The following is a 19,245-nucleotide window of genomic DNA, read 5'->3' on the forward strand; positions in this document are numbered from 1 at the left end:
AGCTCTTGTGTCCCCCTACCTCCTCATAGACTGTAAGCTCTTGTGTCCCCCTACCTCCTCATAGACTGTAAGCTCTTGTGTCCTCCTATCTCCTCATAGACTGTAAGCTCTTGTGTCCCCCTACCTCCTCATAGACTGTAAGCTCTTGTGTCCCCCTACCTCCTCATAGACTGTAAGCTCTTGTGTCCCCCTACCTCCTCATAGACTGTAAGCTCTTGTGTCCTCCTACCTCCTCATAGACTGTAAGCTCTTGTGTCCTCCTACCTCCTCATAGACTGTAAGCTCTTGTGTCCTCCTACCTCCTCATAGACTGTAAGCTCTTGTGTCCTCCTATCTCCTCATAGACTGTAAGCTCTTGTGTCCCCCTACCTCCTCATAGACTGTAAGCTCTTGTGTCCCCCTACCTCCTCATAGACTGTAAGCTCTTGTGTCCTCCTATCTCCTCATAGACTGTAAGCTCTTGTGTCCTCCTATCTCCTCATAGACTGTAAGCTCTTGTGTCCCCCTACCTCCTCATAGACTGTAAGCTCTTGTGTCCTCCTATCTCCTCATAGACTGTAAGCTCTTGTGTCCTCCTATCTCCTCATAGACTGTAAGCTCTTGTGTCCCCCTACCTCCTCATAGACTGTAAGCTCTTGTGTCCTCCTATCTCCTCATAGACTGTAAGCTCGTGTCCTCCTACCTCCTCATAGACTGTAAGCTCTTGTGTCCCCCTACCTCCTCATAGACTGTAAGCTCTTGTGTCCCCCTACCTCCTCATAGACTGTAAGCTCTTGTGTCCTCCTATCTCCTCATAGACTGTAAGCTCGTGTCCTCCTACCTCCTCAGACTGTAAGCTCTTGTGTCCTCCTACCTCCTCATAGACTGTAAGCTCTTGTGTCCTCCTATCTCCTCATAGACTGTAAGCTCTTGTGTCCCCCTACCTCCTCATAGACTGTAAGCTCTTGTGTCCTCCTATCTCCTCATAGACTGTAAGCTCTTGTGTCCCCCTACCTCCTCATAGACTGTAAGCTGTATGAAGCTACAGGCAGAATGGCGGCATTTCTATTGGGCGAGATACGATGTTAATTCCAGGATTTCGGTTTCTCTGAATTCTATTGGACGTTCATTAATAACCCCCACCATTTGCGGCCCACTACTCCCTGGCCCCCTCCTCACGGCAGACCTGCTCCTATCCATAACCCCTAAATCCAGAGGGCATAGACTGCACCCAAAAACAAAACTGGGGCAGAATTTTTACATGACTTTACGCCTTTATTCATGTTAATGGCTCTGATGATCTTGCAGGGGGAAGGGGGTAAAATAGTAGTGGTGAAAGGGTTAAAGGGGCACCTTACAGCACTGAGCGATCTCCAGCAATAGAAATGGGTCTCCTTAGTGATTGCCGATCCACTCGAATGGCACCGCCTTCTTTTGATCGTGGGGATCCCAGTGTTCAGACCCCCTCAATATGCAGGGGTACACGTACGACAGGCTTGCTACATGCAGCAAAAAATCCTTGTAGGATATCCTACAGGGCTCGGGGAGTTTGGGGGAGGCTCCGCCATATATGACAGCTGCACTGCTCACACCCTGGGCTCAGTGACAGCAGATGACAATGGTGTTTTATTTCTGTTCCACAGTCAGGTTGCCTGTGAGGTCCTGTCTTGCGGCACCCCCTAGGGGTAGGGCCCTGTATTAGCACCCTGTGTGCAGCCAGGCCTGCCCTTACGTCTGATGAATACATGGCGTATATGGCTGCCGTTATAAACAGGATATCAGATAGCGCAGGCTTCCTGCTCACAGTCCTCTTATCACTTCCCTGGCACTACTAGTCATAGGACAGGTGACTCCCATCAGCCCGCGGCTCCCGTCACCCCCCCAGGAATGCGGCTTATGTGACGTGTCTCCGGCCGCTGTGCCAAAGAAATGTTTATACCGAAATATTCAGTTTACATTTACCCAGAAAGCAAAAGATTTACTCTGCTCGATCAGATTAAAGGGGATGTGTCACAAAGACGACAACCCCAGGGCTTAGTTTGGGCCACAGCACAGTCAGACCATCGCCCCTGAGATGACTGATCACTGCTGGTAAGGCTATATTCACATGACCCGGTCTATTTCTGTGAAAAACTGCCAAAACGGTCCTTTTGCAAGCAGCACTGTTCTCTCCGCATTTTCTCCCTTTTGGGGCGGAATCCCCTATGGGATGGTATGGCCCAGAATCAAGAGGGCTTAGCCTGGCAGGAGATCTGCTCTTCGGTTACTGGTTTGTCCCCCTGAAGTTTCTAGGGTGCACCAAACAAAGTAGAAAGGGGTCACCAGAAGTGACTAGCGGCCGATACAGTGTGACCAGGAGGTGAAGCGGCCATGACTTTTCGCTACAACTTTGGTGTATGCGAAGAAATCTGATCAAAGATTAAAGAAGAACCTCACCGCTAAAGGTCTCGACAGCTTTTGGCAGAACTGGGCAGGGAGGTTGTTCCGGCCGCCATCTTGGAGAACTAAGCGCAGATCTTCTGTGGATGTAAGCAATGGTGTCACTAAAGTCTTTTGGGCATGGGAGCAAACTTTGACCGTGACCCCTTACCCTGTCCCTACAGCGTATTCTTCAATGAATCTCTTATTGATGACCTAGGCTGAGGATAGATCATCAATAGAAGATTAGTGATCTCTGGGTTTTGGATGATCTGGTTGATTTCCCTGCTGTCCATTGTCTGGCTGGAGGCTTCATGAGCAGTGATTTATCATCAGGACTACAAATGAATTCATTTCTTTATTTATATAGCACCAGCAGATTCCCCGGATTGAATCAGTCTTTGCTCCCTAACAATGGAGATTTCCTAACTATAATGGGTTGTCCCATTTTACAAGATATTTGCACTGATGGTATAAAATTGATCATATATTCCATTCCCATCAAGTCCAGCCGCTGCTCCAGTCTCTCCAAGACCCAGTTTGTATGCAGAGGCTGAAGCAGTGATGTCACGTGGACAGTAATGACCTCAGCAATGCCCAGCTGAGGCCATTGGCTGCATTGGAGGAAGTGATGTCACTGTTGCAGCCGCAGTATACAGACAGGGCCCGGGACGGACCGAGGGCAGAAGAGGTGAGTATAAGATCTACTATTCACTGCTGCTGGGAAAAACATTTCCTAAAAGTGGACAATGTCTTTGATCACGTGCACACATAGACCAGTTCTGGCCCGCAGTCTGATACTTTGTAGATTTTGTGCTTTTTGAGTTATTTTGTGGTAGGATTTGTGTTTTTCTTCCTTTACAGTTTTAGTGTTTTCTTGTGTGAATTCCTCCTCCTCCTCCTCTCTTATTCTCTCAGCCTCTGTCTCTTCATCTCCTCCTGCTTCTTTCTTAATTCCTCCTCTAGCCTCCTTTGTTCTTCCAGCCTCTGTCTCTTCATCTTCTCCCCCTGTTCCTTGAGTTTCTTCTCCTGTAGAGCTCGCTCCTTTGCTTTGTTCATTTCCCATTTCCTCTGCTCTTCCTTCTTATGAAACTCATGGATATAGTTGAGCACAAATTTCTTTCTTACTATCTTCTCCTTCTGTAGATCTTGAGGTTGCTCCACACAAAACTGAACGTCTTTAATGACTTCACAAAGGAATTTCAGGACTTCTTCGTGTCTTGCTCTGGTTTTCATGTGATCTTCCATGGTGTAATTTTCCAATGAAAAGATTTTATCGACACCGATGTCTCTGAACATTGTCTCTACTTCAGTTAAATTTCCCCGAGTCTTATGGGTGAGAACAACTATTGGGACAACTCCTGGAATAAAGAATATAAGATACAGGTCAGAGGAGCCCCGGCCTGAGCGGACACTTTATACTGCACTGATATTAGGGTCTGTTCACACAGCGGAAACCTCTCCACGCAGCTAGCCACGACGGGATGCCGATGCAGTGCAGTGGATTAGGCACAAATGAATGCGTCTAATCAGGAGTGAGTCTAGAGCTGCAGACGCCGCGGCACGAGTGGACATGTCGCTTCTTTTTCCTGCTAGCTGGAAAAAAATCGCTAGCGGGAAAAAAGCAAGGTCCTTCCATTGAAATGAATGGGAAGCCTTTTTGCAAGCGGATTTTGAGTCTGATTCCGTGTCAAATTCCACCTGCAAAAAACTCTGTGTGAACTAGCCCTTAGTGACCCAAAATACGCTGAGCACTCAGACTGAATATATAAGACTATATGTGACATACTATATATAAGTATATTTGACACTCCCCATCTCCAATCCTATCATAGTCACAAAGATCCAAGCAGTGCCACACCTCTCATGAGGTGACCTGAAGCGACTGCTTCAGGCGGCGCTATGCCAGGGCCCCAGGGAGGGCGGCATTTTTGCTGACGTAAGCCAGTCCAGGACAAGCTGTCCCGGACTGGCTTAGCGTCACCGTCACCGAGCAGTGGATTGGGGCGGCCCTGTGGATGCAGCGTTGCTCCAGCGGCCGCCCCTCATGCTCAGGCAGAGAGCAGGTCCTCTCCTTGCCTGCTCTCTGCCTGCTAACGATGCTCGCTCGGCACCGCCCTCTCCACTCGACCACGCCCCCTCCTCCTCCGGGTGGTGGTGGGGGGGCGGCTTTCTGACGTCCGCCTCAGGCGGCAGAAACCCCTGGTTCACCCCTGGATCCAAGATACCGAGACATGAGGAACTGTCTATACAATGTGAGGCTTGTGGAGGCCTCATGGTGAGCAGTTCAATCCTGCCTTTGCTGTAGAGTGACACACTGCCCCCTGCTGGTGTGATAATGTGGGGACAATCACATAGGACCGTTGGTCCCTCTACTAGTGATACGGGGACACAAACAGCTCAGTGATATGTACAGGACATCCTACCATCACGAGTGTTGTCTCTCATAGCAGGATGAATAACTGGCACCAGCAGGATAATGCTCGCCCTCACACAAAAGGGCTCCCCAGGAATATCTCCCCCACATAACAACACTTACTAGTCCTTCCCGATCACCAGATGTATCACCAAACCAGCATTTATGGGACCAGCTGGGACAGCATCTAGAGGTCCACCATTTAATGTTTTGCTGTAATTTTGGGGGAGGGGGGAGTGAACTGCAGGCAGTACTTCAAGTGTGTACAGTATATACTATGAAGGCAGATATCACCTGTCAGCGTCTGTGCAGATTGGAATAAGAATTTGAACTCTTCCTTTATCATTTCTGGGTTGGTAAAAATTTGCAAACTGAAAAAGATAAAAATCAACAGTAAAGCAAATTAAGAAACACCAGTAGAAGGAACATCAGCATTCTTGGACAGAATCAGTGGTGTAACTACCGCCATAGCAGCGGAGGCAGCTGCCACAGGGCCCGGGACATTAGGGGCCCGGTGACAGCCGCTACCGCTGCTATCAGTATACTCGGGGGTCTTTTCAGACCCCCAAGTATAATGATTGGCGGACCAGGAGAGGTAAGAAACATAAAATACATGTTACTTACCTCTCCACGATCCTGCCAGGCCTCCTTCCTGACATCTCTGACGTCACATGAACCCAGCCTGCGTCCCGGGTCATGTGACGTCCGATGTCATTGAACAAGGACAGCAGCGCAGAAAGCAGTGGAGAAGACCGCGTAGGAGCCGGGGGACAGGTAAGTAACAGTAGTTTTTTTATGTTTTTATTCCCCCGGGTCTCCGATTATTATACTCTGGGGTCTGAAAAGACTCCAGAGTATAATAATTGTTTATGGGTGTCCACTATGGGACATAATACTGTGTGCAGGGGCCACTATGGGGGATAATACTGTGTGCAGGAGCCACTAAGAGACATAATACTGTGTGCAGGGGCCACTATGGGGGATAATACTGTGTGCAGGGGCCACTATGGGACATAATACTGTGTGCAGGGGCAACTAAGGGACATAATACTGTGTGCAGGGGCCACTATGGGGGATAATACTGGGTGCAGGGGCAACTATGGGGGATAATACTGTGTGCAGGGGCCACTATGGGAGATAATACTGGGTGCAGGGGCCACTATGGGACATAATACTGTGTGCAGGGGCCACTAAGGGACATAATACTGTGTCCAGGGGCCACTAAGGGACATAATACTGTGTGCAGGGGCCACTATGGGACATAATACTGTGTGCAGGGGCCACTATGGGACATAATACTGTGTGCAGGGGCCACTATGGGACATAATACTGTGTGCAGGGGCCACTATGGGGCATAATACTGTGTTCAGGGGCCACTATGGGACATAATACTGTGTGCAGGGGCCACTATGGGACATAATACTGTGTGCAGGGGCCACTATGGGACATAATACTGTGTGCAGGGGCCACTATGGGGATAATACTGTGTTAAGGGGCCACTATTGTTCATAATAGAACGCACAGAAATGCGTATGAGGGGGTCGGTCGAGGTCTTCGGCGTCGGTGTCAGTCGAGGGGGCCCCATGTCAAAAGTTCGCTACGGGGCCCCGCCATTCCTAGTTACACCACTGGACAGAATAAATGATGTACCAGTTCTCTGACCCTGTATATATCCATACATGTTAATCCCATCACCTCTACAGCATTATTTTTCCAAGTTGAACAAACCTAACAAGGGGACTAGGAAGAGCTGGACATTGCAATTACCCAACCATCTGATGTTATGGTTTGGTATTAGGTCAGTTGCAGGCAAATTGTCAGCATTATAAAATTGTCAGCCTTTCCATCCTGATAATGCTAGCCTGAGGCTTATTGTTTCTCACTAGTTAAGAAAAGTGGGAGTATGTCATTTAAAAAAAAAATAATAATCAATTAAAAAACAATGTACGGTCCCTCTATGTTTCATAGCCAGATAGAAGCAACAAGCAGAAGCCTGTGAGGACCTGTATCTCATATACAGCACAGTGATTTCTCGGTTTCCATCTCTTGTTCCACTACTTTGTACATTTCAGATCTTGTTCTCACCTGTGCACAAACACCGGGAAGACGAAATCTGAGGATTTGATTTTTTTCTCTGCTTTGATAATTCGTTCTACTAATTCAAATCCCTTTCTGAATTCCACTGTTGTACCAATAGGCAGCAGATTACCTGGAGGAGTAACAGAGGATGGTTATAGATACATAGACATTCATCAGCTGAGAGATCAGTACTGAGAGGGATAAGTGACCGGGGATCATGAGCTCTGGTCATGGACACTGCACATGGAATCCCATGTACTAAGAGAAGACTTGTTGCAAATAAACAGAAAAGTTTTGTTTCCTTTCTCAGATCAGTGTCAGGATAGTCACATGCCTCCTGTTCTCACCACTTTCTACTTGTCTCTGTTATATACCAGGACAATATTTTATGGAAGGGGTTAATAGGACAGTGGGGCATATTTACTAATGGAAGCTTAGACTGCCTTAAACTCCACAGGGTTGTATCTGGCGCAGTATAAGACAGGCTTGACTAATTTTACACAGTCTATTTGTTGGCTTAGATAGTTCCATAAAAATGAGACAAATGTATGTGAATTTATTATTGTTTGTAGACACAAATAGAAAATGGGCATGTCTTAAGATACTACTTGGTTTGCCAAAGAAAGGACCAACTAATTGGTATTTAATGACGATCTTCCACCACCTCCACCAACTTCAGTCCTTAGTATCTGTTAATATGCGCTGCTCCACTGATTCCGACACAGATTGAATCCTTTCTCTCGTCCCCGCCATTCTTGAGTCAATGGTGTAAGTTTTGGTGTCTGATATGTTACCTAGTCTCTGTACTGTCAGGATGGTATCAGGCAGGAGGGCGTGTGATTCTGAGCTCTGACACTGACTGCCTCTGATTGGAGCTCTGAGTCACACCCCCTGTCTGACACCGCCCACCTGACAGTACAGAGCTTAAATAGCACATCTGGCACCAAAACTAACTGCTCTGTTCCAGCATCAACCAACAATTTCAACGTTACCATATCCATGGTCACTTATTTATAAAGTTAGTAGTACTCAACAGCCCCAACTCCCTTCCCCTGAGAACTTGCCCCTCTCCTAGTCCCTCATACTACAGGTTCCTCAGTACTCACTAAGCTCGGCAAAGGTTTCTCCCAATGTATGGTTGACAAGATAGGGAATACAGCGGTTATCCACCAGAGTGATGTTCTCAGTCAGTTTATATGGAGTTCTCTCTGTTGTAACTGCACCATCTGCAGCTGATGCCTTCGCCCAGTTGTGGAATTCACCGTCTTCCCAGACATAGATACAAGTGTTAATGAATGCAGACTTCCCATGACCTATGATACCAAAGAGCTGGATGAGAATTCGGTCAAAGCCTTGGCTTCCTCTCTTACATTGGTCAAAACTGAAGTTCTTAATGAAATGTCTCATCTGGTCAATATCCATGGCGTCTTCTCGGATCGCTGCCTTCTTAATGACTGACGGGACTGAGATGAGACAAAGTCCTTCTGCTGTTAGTTTTTATCATCCTGCCGGATCTGCATGGACTTAGATACAACTAAGCTCCTCATAACACTTCCTCATACCTTGTGTGTTCACACATAACCTCTAGATACAATGTATAGTAGCAGTGCAGGGTAAAATATACAATCTTTTTTAAGGGTCCGCGGCCGGCCTGAGCCTCTACAGCACCACCCCCTCCGTCGCATGGTCCAATGGGTTAACAGCACGCATGGCTGTGATGACATCATCGCAGGTCCTTCATCCTCCACCGGCCGTGTTTTCGGGGCTCGCGGTTGGAAAACCCGGCATCCGATGGTGATGTTGATGTGCCTAACTTTCTTTTTGGGTGCCATTGGAGGTATGTGTGAAATTTTACTGTAATCCGTTGGTGCACTTCGGCGTGATTTGGGAACAAACATCCAAACCCACAAACATCCAAACACAAACTTTCACATTTATAATATTAGTAGGGTAATAGACACAATAAATATTACTATAGTCTGGGGTATTATATTTGAGCATTCCTTGATATTCTGTTCTGGCACTATACTATATGGGCCAGTGAGACATTATACCATTACTGCATTATTAGGCTTAGTAGCCAGAGTGAGAACTGCAGGATATTAGAATTTTTTTTATATAGCTAATAACATGGAAAACCTGCAGTCGTGCCAGAAGTAACAGTATTTCTAGCCAGTATTTCATGTGTTTTCTGCAGTTTTAGCAGTTTTCCCTGCTGGTGGTGGAGATTATACCTGCAGAAAATGATGCAGAAAACAGGAGACTCTGCTGCATAATTCTCTCTAATACAGAAGCAGCATTGAAGACGTTATAGCGAAATACTGAACAAAATTGTTGTGAATAAAGCACAAAGGAAGGGATAAAAAAAAAAATTACCCCCCCCCCCCCCCCGCAGTCTCTGTCCAGAATACATCTCCGCTTCTCTCTCACTGAGCTTTTCCTACCCCCTCCCTCTTCACTCTCTAGAAACTTTTATGTACCCTGATGTTTCAGTGTGCAGCCAAGACAGATTTATCAATGTGCAGCCAAGACAGATTCTGCAGAGATTTCTGAGTGTCTAAGCAATTTAGGAAAAAGACAATAATAGACAGTACCGCGCAACACCTAGCGCATTATCCTTTGTAAGTAATATCACACAAAACAAAGGAGCTAATAAAATAATCACCTTTTAGGTGAGAATAAAAATACACCTCAAAATGGTAGGGATAACAAGCAGCCAGGATCAACGTGCTAACACGTCATAAAGTGAAATCATAGGGACCATCCAATCCACAATGTGTAAATATGGAAAGAAAGGAATCAGATCCGCGCTTACCCTCACACCAGTATTTTATTCAGCCTTAAAAGTACACAACGCGTTTCGGGATCGAAACCATCCCTTTCTCAAGTGTCCGTTCCGTTACAAATAAGCAATTTAGGAGACTGAGAGGCGTTAAATTATCTTAAGGAGGTTTTCCCATGAACATACCCAGAATTAGATTTGTGGACTATTAAAAGTTAAATGTTTTTGCAAATATAAATAATTGCAGTTTTATAAATTCTCTCTAATCATCTTAGTGCCAACAGTTTATCAATTGTCAAAGGATGCGACCACAAATGCAGGAGCTTTCTATGGTCTGGGACTTGTCAGAAACCAGCCATGATGTCCTTATTGTGGTCAGGTTATCTTCTCATACATGTAGTGTCCTCTCCTGATAACCAGCCATGATGTCCTTATTCTGGTCAGGTTATCTTCTCATACATGTAGTGTCCTCCTGATAACCAGCCATGATGTCCTTATTCTGGTCAGGTTATCTTCTCATACATGTAGTGTCCTCCTGATAACCAGCCGTGATGTCCTTATTGTGGTCGGGTTATCTTCTCATACATGTAGTGTCCTCCTGATAACCAGCCATGATGTCCTTATTGTGGTCAGGTTATCTTCTCATACATGTAGTGTCCTCTCCTGATAACCAGCCATGATGTCCTTATTGTGGTCAGGTTATCTTCTCATACATGTAGTGTCCTCCTGATAACCAGCCATGATGTCCTTATTGTGGTCGGGTTATCTTCTCATACATGTAGTGTCCTCCTGATAACCAGCCATGATGTCCTTATTGTGGTCAGGTTATCTTCTCATACATGTAGTGTCCCCTCCTGATAACCAGCCATGATGTCCTTATTGTGGTCGTGTTATCTTCTCATACATGTAGTGTCCTCCTGATAACCAGCCATGATGTCCTTATTGTGGTCAGATTATCTTCTCATACATGTAGTGTCCCCTCCTGATAACCAGCCATGATGTCCTTATTGTGGTCGGGTTATCTTCTCATACATGTAGTGTCCTCCTGATAACCAGACATGATGTCCTTATTGTGGTCAGGTTATCTTCTCATACATGTAGTGTCCCCTCCTGATAACCAGCCATGATGTCCTTATTGTGGTCGGGTTATCTTCTCATACATGTAGTGTCCTTCTGATAACCAGCCATGATGTCCTTATTGTGGTCGGGTTATCTTCTCATACATGTAGTGTCCTCCTGATAACCAGCCATGATGTCCTTATTGTGGTCAGGTTATCTTCTCATACATGTAGTGTCCTCTCCTGATAACCAGCCATGATGTCCTTATTGTGGTCAGGTTATCTTCTCATACATGTAGTGTCCTCCTGATAACCAGCCATGATGTCCTTATTGTGGTCGGGTTATCTTCTCATACATGTAGTGTCCTCCTGATAACCAGCCATGATGTCCTTATTGTGGTCAGGTTATCTTCTCATACATGTAGTGTCCCCTCCTGATAACCAGCCATGATGTCCTTATTGTGGTCGTGTTATCTTCTCATACATGTAGTGTCCTCCTGATAACCAGCCATGATGTCCTTATTGTGGTCAGGTTATCTTCTCATACATGTAGTGTCCCCTCCTGATAACCAGCCATGATGTCCTTATTGTGGTCGGGTTATCTTCTCATACATGTAGTGTCCTCCTGATAACCAGCCATGATGTCCTTATTGTGGTCAGGTTATCTTCTCATACATGTAGTGTCCTCCTGATAACCAGCCATGATGTCCTTATTGTGGTCGGTTATCTTCTCATACATGTAGTGTCCTCCTGATAACCAGCCATGATGTCCTTATTGTGGTCAGGTTATCTTCTCATACATGTAGTGTCCTCCTGATAACCAGCCATGATGTCCTTATTGTGGTCGGGTTATCTTCTCATACATGTAATGTCCTCCTGATAACCAGCCATGATGTCCTTATTGTGGTCGGGTTATCTTCTCATACATGTAGTGTCCTCCTGATAACCAGCCATGATGTCCTTATTGTGGTCAGGTTATCTTCTCATACATGTAGTGTCCTCCTGATAACCAGCCATGATGTCCTTATTGTGGTCAGGTTATCTTCTCATACATGTAGTGTCCTCCTGATAACCAGCCATGATGTCCTTATTGTGGTCAGGTTATCTTCTCAAGTCCAAACCTTCTGTGATATTAACATCATTGTGTCTGCAGGAAGCTTCATGGCATGGGTTACCACAGCTGAAGAGCTGCATGCCAGGCTTACATGACCAAGCACAATTTCAAGTGTCCAAAAGATATGGTTGGGGGAGTTTGGTGTGGGAGAACTTGACTGACCACACAAAGCCCTGACCTCAACCCCAGCCAACATCCAAGGGATGAACTAGGGTGTAGATGGTGACCCGCGCCCCCTCAATGTCCAACCTACATTCTTCTGCTTACAGCCAGTGGATAAAGATTAGACCATGGTAATGTGATGTATAGTCCATGGTCATGTGATGTATAGTCCATGGTCATGTGGTGTACAACTTGTTACAGTCACAGCACAGTAATCAGACATCTTCCAGGCAACGAGCGAGCTGTCACTTGTGTGTATATCACATGACCATGGCCCGCATGTCACATGACCATGGACTATAAATCACATGACTATGGACTGTATATCATATGACAATGGACTGTATATCACATGACCATGGACTGATTTTTACCCACTGGGAGTAAGCAAAATGAATGACAGCAAGCAGAGATCTACAAAACTTTTTTAGGAATTGATACAGAAAGTCTATTGGAAAATTGTAAAACTTTTTACGATACAAAAAAGTGGACAACCCCTTTAATTCCCTATAAGAAGAGACTGAGGCAGGAGACAAGCATAATGGGGGGTAGCAATGCAAATCCAAGATAAAAACTGACCCGAGACAGATATTGTCTGCAGATTGTATTTATTAAATCTATATACATAAAGTTTGTACAAATATGCTACAACATTGTAAATGTCAGATGATTACATTGTCATATCATGTTGTCTCTGTACTACACCCCTGTGGTGAACTAACTGGGCCCATAGCTGTAAAACCCCGTTACTACCGCCATCGTTATAGAATGCTGCACTAATGGCCGCTGCGCCCTGGGATTATCATACAATCCCTATATTTTTTCAACCCTCAATCATGAGTCTCAGTGGCGTAACTAGGAATGGCGGGGCCCCGTGGTGAACTCTTGACATGGGGCCCCTTCCAAGAGGCATAAGGTTCTGCTTCCACAATCCTGTCTGCCAGCTTAAATCATGTACTCCAATCAACCGGCTTGTCCAGAGGCAACAAGTTTCCTGAAAAGATAAAATAATTTGTACGAAAACCTAATATAACAATGGTTATGACGTCAGTCCCCCCCAGGATTTATAAATTGTCCTGGATCTGTCTCTTTGACCAGACTCATGCAGCATTCAGTACCCGGGTTGTTACTTGTAATATTGATGTAAGGAACCTTACATCTAACAAGTTCTCCTGAATCAGGATCTTCATCTTCATGGTAAGTTATGGAAGAACCTATTATAATCCAATCCATGAGCTGAGATCTTAGGACCGCATACCAAGGCTTAACTAAAGCCTCACGGGCTCCAGTGCAAAACCTCAGCTTTGGTCCCCCTGCTCACACGCCGTATACTTGCCACATCACGCGGTACGTTACATCATGTGAACGCACCCTTAGATGCATCTTAGTTATATATTTCAGCAGCAATTGCAATTTCCCTTTCCTTCTCTATGTGGGTCCAGACCACCATGTCACAACACAAGCCTCCCATTATTCCCACCCCCTGTTTGTGCCCCCCACATAGCGACTGTGCCCCAGCTTTCGGATCAGCCTCCTCCACAGAGTCCTTCCTTGACTATTCGCTGCTGACCAACTGCTTTTTTTGCCCTTAAAGGGTTAATTTTTTCCTGACAGTGGAATGATATGCAACAAAAACCCGCTTCTCCCCCCCAGTGCACCAGTGGGCAGGGGAAATAAATATACCACGCATCCTCCATGGCTGGTGAGGTGTTGGAAGCTTCAATGCCCGAAGCTCAGAATAAACAACCAAGACATGGCAAGCCAAAGAAAGAATGCTCTAGTCTTCATCTCCACCGAGCAATCTTTTATCTACATTGCATTTCATTCCCAAGGTGGAACGTCCAGGCGGATTTGAATACCGGGTCAAAGTTTAGGTTCCTACCTGGATACATTGTATTTCCTTATTGTTCCTGCATCGGTATGTAAGATATATATGGACTGGGCAATAAATCAGTGTCACGCGTATAGATTTATCGCTTTCCTGATCTGTGATGAGGATCCTTTTATCTTTATAGACTTCATGGTTTTCTATTAGGGGAGGGTTCTCTAAGCGAATCTCTAAAAGCAGAAGGAAGACATTTTACAAAATCTCCATTAACAGTAAGTGTTTCAGAGGAGAATATCTGTCTAAATTTAGAAGAGCAAAAAAGGAATCTGACCCGACATGACCTGTATATTTGCAATTGAGAAAGGGCCTGATTTGGTCTGAAACGCGTCGTGCTGTTTTACCCACTTCAATAAAGACTCTACATTGGACACTTCGGTTTTTGTGTTGTTCCATCGCCGGCGAACGCGGGTCTTCTTCCTATCACGGACATTTGGTTCGTGTCTTCCATCCTAAATTTAGAAGAGAACCGTAGAGAACGGAGAGACCTCTGGTCGTTCTTCTGTGTTCCTGATCTTGACTTTTCTTGTATCTGATGATGGATTCTTATTTTTTTCACAGTCTTCATGAATATTTCATTGCTATCTTCCTTGTATTCTGGTTTATATCCCCTTTGATAACTTCAGTATTCCTCATGTTCTGATGTTGTTTCTGTGAACCTCAGGGGTGTCGTTTTTGAGGCATCATAACAGGTAAGAACAGATTCCGCGCAAACAGGCGATGCTCGTCTTCTCCAGGATGTCGGTTCTTGCTCAGCTCTTTGGCCCCTGCTCTCCTCAGGACTGTCGCTTCTGTCCTCTATCAGATTGAGACCTGTTATTACGGGATCTGGACTTGTACACTCGTTGCCTCCTTTGGCATATGGGGCCCAGCATGCTCACCTTTGTCCAGTTGAGGGGGGTCCATCCTACACCCCTCTCTTTTCCAAGGCTTCTTCCCCCATCTCCTCTACATGTCATAAAGGAGGCACATCCTCCACCAGCACAGGGGATATGAAGACTGGGGTTGAATATGCCAGTCTTCATAAATCCCCCCCCAGTATATCCTAAAACTGTCGACCTCCATGTTAGGGCATTTCGTACTAACTCCTGCCCCTGGAGCTACGGCCAAGTGAGGTGTCTCTCTGAATTGAATAAGTAGGGGGATAGCATTGGCCATTATGTATAGAATAGATAAAATATGTAATGAAGTAAAAAAAAAAAAAACAAATTGGCCCCATTTTCCCCTCCCTTAACTCATGCACCACAGCCCATTGGTGGGCCGGCCCTCAGTAATCTGCCCTGTTTTAGATTAAGCAAGGCAGATTATAAACCTGAAACAAACTTCCAGCAGACGTGGTTGGAAAATCTCCAGGAAGGCGGCATTCACCCGGAATAGAGTGGTGCCGATTCTTTCACGATAACTCGCAGCAGAATCAGTGCTGATAAAAAGACTCCCATTGACTTCAATGGGTTCGGATTTCCGTGCAGAACACATTGAAATCAATGGGAGGCTTTTTTAACCCTTTGATTTCAATGTGTTCATGCAGAAAACAGAACCCATTGAAGTCAATGGGAGTCTTTTTATCAGCGCTGATTCTGCCGCGAGTTATCGTGAAAGAATCGGCGCCACTTTACTCCGGGTGAATGTCCCCTAAGTGGATGTGGCCTGCCTGGTGTCTATCCTAAGAAGGAGATAAAATGCAGCCAGACCACATGGACCAAGGGCAAATCTTCTGCCATCAGTCTCCTATTTCTCTCATGCTAAGGCTAGGTTCACATCTGTGTTGGGGACTCCACTTAGGGACCCCACCAAGAGGAAACTTAAAGGGATCCTATCACTCAGACATGATTTTTTCTAATTACCACGTCGGAATAGCCTTAAGAAAGGCTATTCGTCTCCTACCTTTCGTCGTCTTCTCCGCGCCGCCGTTTGCCTACAATCCCGGTTCTTGTCGGTATGCTATTGAGCTCTCTCACAGCACTGGGAGCGGGCCCCAGCGCTCAGACAGCACTGGGGGCGTCCCCAATGCTGCGAGGGAATTCTCTCCAGCGCCGCCTCCTCTTCTTCAGCAGAATCATCTTCAGCCTCTTTTTCCGGCAGTGGCTTGTAACTTCTATGGCCTCGGGCAGAGCAGACTGCGCATGCTCACAGGCCACGAGAAAATGGCCGCTTGCACAGTATTTCTCGTGGCCTGTGGGCATGCACAGTCTGTTCTGCCCGAGGCCTTAGAAGTTACAAGCCACCGCCGGAAGAAGAGGCTGAAGATGATTCTGCTGAAGAAGAGGAGGCGGCGCTGGAGAGAATTCCCTCGCAGCATTGGGGACACCAACAACCCGCAGATGAAGTCGCAGGCAGAGGCTAGTATATATCCTACTAATATTATAAATGTGAAAGTTTGTGTGTTTGGATGTTTGTTCCTCAATCACGCAAAAACCGCTCAACCAATTTGGCTCATAGTTCCTGCATAGTTCCTAGGCAGGATTGAACGATAGGCTACTTTTCATCACAATCGCAGACATACGTTTTTGCCAGGACCCCCACAAAACCACAACTCATACCACCAGCTCTGCAATCCCACACACTTTTCAGCAAAGCAAGCCACAAACTCCCTATTGCCATCTCGGGCCTAGCTCCTAACCCCAGGCAGGGGAGGAGGCCGAGGCCGGGGTTGCGGGGGTGGGTGCAAAGGGGTCGGGGGGGGGGGGGGGGGGGAGAAGGGGGGTTGGAAAGGGGACGCAATGACACCTAGACAGGCGAACGGATTTGGCTGAAATTGCGCATATACATACCTTGGGTCCCGGATTGAACAATAGGCTACATGGAATTCCTGTACACCACCGCAATTCACTCCCGTGACCGCTGCTTTTCACTTTTGAATTCGCTGCAGGACCTGGGACGCTGTAGGACCTGGGATGACGTCATCCCAGCCCCATCAGCAGCTCACCTGGATGCCAGTTGAGCCTGCTGTCCCGTGGCGGCTGCAGCCTCTGCATGCCCGTTGGGGATGTCGCCGTTGTCTGCTCAGGGCTATCTACAGTGTCATTCGGCCGCGGGAGAAGGGTTGTGACGACAGGCGAGTTAGGGGACTTTGAGAAGGGAAAGTGGTGGGGTGTTGGGAGTGAGGAGGTTGCCGGTCCAGTGGTGGACGCGGGAATGGGGGTGCCTGAGCAGGTAAACACGGGGGCCCCTGGAAGGGGGACGGGAACAGGGCCGCCACAGTGCCCACAGATGGAATGGGGGCACATGGCTTGCCGTGGGAGGGGAGCCCTCATAGGCATGCCTGTAACATCGGTGCATGCGGAGCCCGGGGTTTGGTGAGGCCGTGGGCACAGGTTGGTGGGGGGAAAGGTGACACAGGGTCTGGGGGGGGGGGAAAGGGGTCACTGGGTAGGTAAGGCAGGGAAGGGGGCATGGGATGGTGGGAAAAAGGGGGCACGGGGTAGGCAACACGGGAGAAGGGGGCATGGGGTGGTGGGAAAAAGGGGGCACGGGGTAGGCAACACGGGAGAAGGGGGTAGGGGACACGGGGCTAGGGGGGAGAGGGGCACGGGGTAGGAGAAAGAAGCGAGCACATGAGGGAGTGGGTAGGAAAAAAGGGGGTTGGCGGGCGCCAGGGGGGAGATGAGGAAAAGGGAGCCGCTGTGGACACAAGGCAAAGGAAGAAGCCTGCGCGGCGCTACAGGTGGGTCACGCAGGGGGTCAGGGTTCCACAGACGAAGTTGCGGGTACTGCTAGTATACATATATATATACTGTATATCTCTATATATACTAACCTTGGCATCCGGTGGATAGGCCGCAGCACTTCCCCACGCAACATGGACCCTTTGATCGCATGATGGCAGGGTTTGGCTATGAGACCCCCAAGATCTTATATTAATACTATGTCTTAAGGGTTGGCCATTAATATCTCCACAATAATTCAGGCAATGCCCCTTTATGACAGAATTACATTGACAGACAGATCCATTCACTGACAACAAGCAGTGAGAAGAATTATAACAAGTCTTGTGACCCGTGAACACGTCAGGGCTGCCTAAGTCTCTCAGCTGTAGGTCACCTCATCACTACAGCAAAAGACTATAAAATATAACGGCTTATAGAGCGCAGTACACACTGCTGTACACAACTACCAGCTAGCTTTGCGACCGCAGACTCACTTTACGGCCAGTACATATTTGCCGTATACAGGCGGGAATAACAAGCTCCGCCCCTCCAACCAATCAAGAGTCCCGACACCGGCTCTGCAGTACGCCACAGCGGCCGCGGGAGCTCAGCGCGAGGCGCTCCTCATTGGTCACTAGCAGGGCCTTCTGAATTCTGATTGGCTGTAAGGTAGCGCCTCAGCTGTTTTATTGGCTACAGGTGATTGGCTGTGCGCGGCGCGAGGAACTGAGGAAGACCCGGAGTGACGCTGAGAGGCTGAGGTGAGGCGAGGAGCCGGCCATGGCGTCACAGTCATAATACCTGATATATCTGTGTGAATAGGTGGCGGCCATGGTGTCATAAAGTCATATTACATGTTATATCTATGTATAGGAGGCGGCCATGGCGTCATATAGGTATAATACATGACATATCTATGTATAGGTGGCGACCATGGTGTTATATAGGTATAGTACATGACATATCTATGTATAGGTGGTGGCCATGGCGTTATATAGGTATAGTACATGACATATCTATGTATAGGTGGTGGCCATGGCGTTATATAGGTATAGTACATGACATATCTATGTATAGGTGGCGACCATGGTGTTATATAGGTATAGTACATGACATATCTATGTATAGGAGGCGGCCATGGCGTCATATAGGTATAGTACATGACATATCTATGTATAGGTGGCGACCATGGTGTTATATAGGTATAGTACATGACATATCTATGTATAGGAGGCGGCCATGGCGTCATATAGGTATAATACATGACATATCTATGTATAGGAGGCGGCCATGGCGTCATATAGGTATAATACATGACATATCTATGTATAGGTGGCGACCATGGTGTTATATAGGTATAGTACATGACATATCTATGTATAGGTGGTGGCCATGGCGTTATATAGGTATAATACATGACATATCTATGTATAGGTGGTGGCCATGGCGTTATATAGGTATAGTACATGACATATCTATGTATAGGTGGTGGCCATGGCGTTATATAGGTATAGTACATGACATATCTATGTATAGGTGGCGACCATGGTGTTATATAGGTATAGTACATGACATATCTATGTATAGGAGGCGGCCATGGCGTCATATAGGTATAGTACATGACATATCTATGTATAGGTGGCGACCATGGTGTTATATAGGTATAGTACATGACATATCTATGTATAGGAGGCGGCCATGGCGT

Source organism: Leptodactylus fuscus, chromosome 11, assembly GCF_031893055.1.
Source record: "Leptodactylus fuscus isolate aLepFus1 chromosome 11, aLepFus1.hap2, whole genome shotgun sequence".
In the NCBI taxonomy this organism is placed as follows: Eukaryota; Metazoa; Chordata; class Amphibia; order Anura; family Leptodactylidae; genus Leptodactylus; species Leptodactylus fuscus.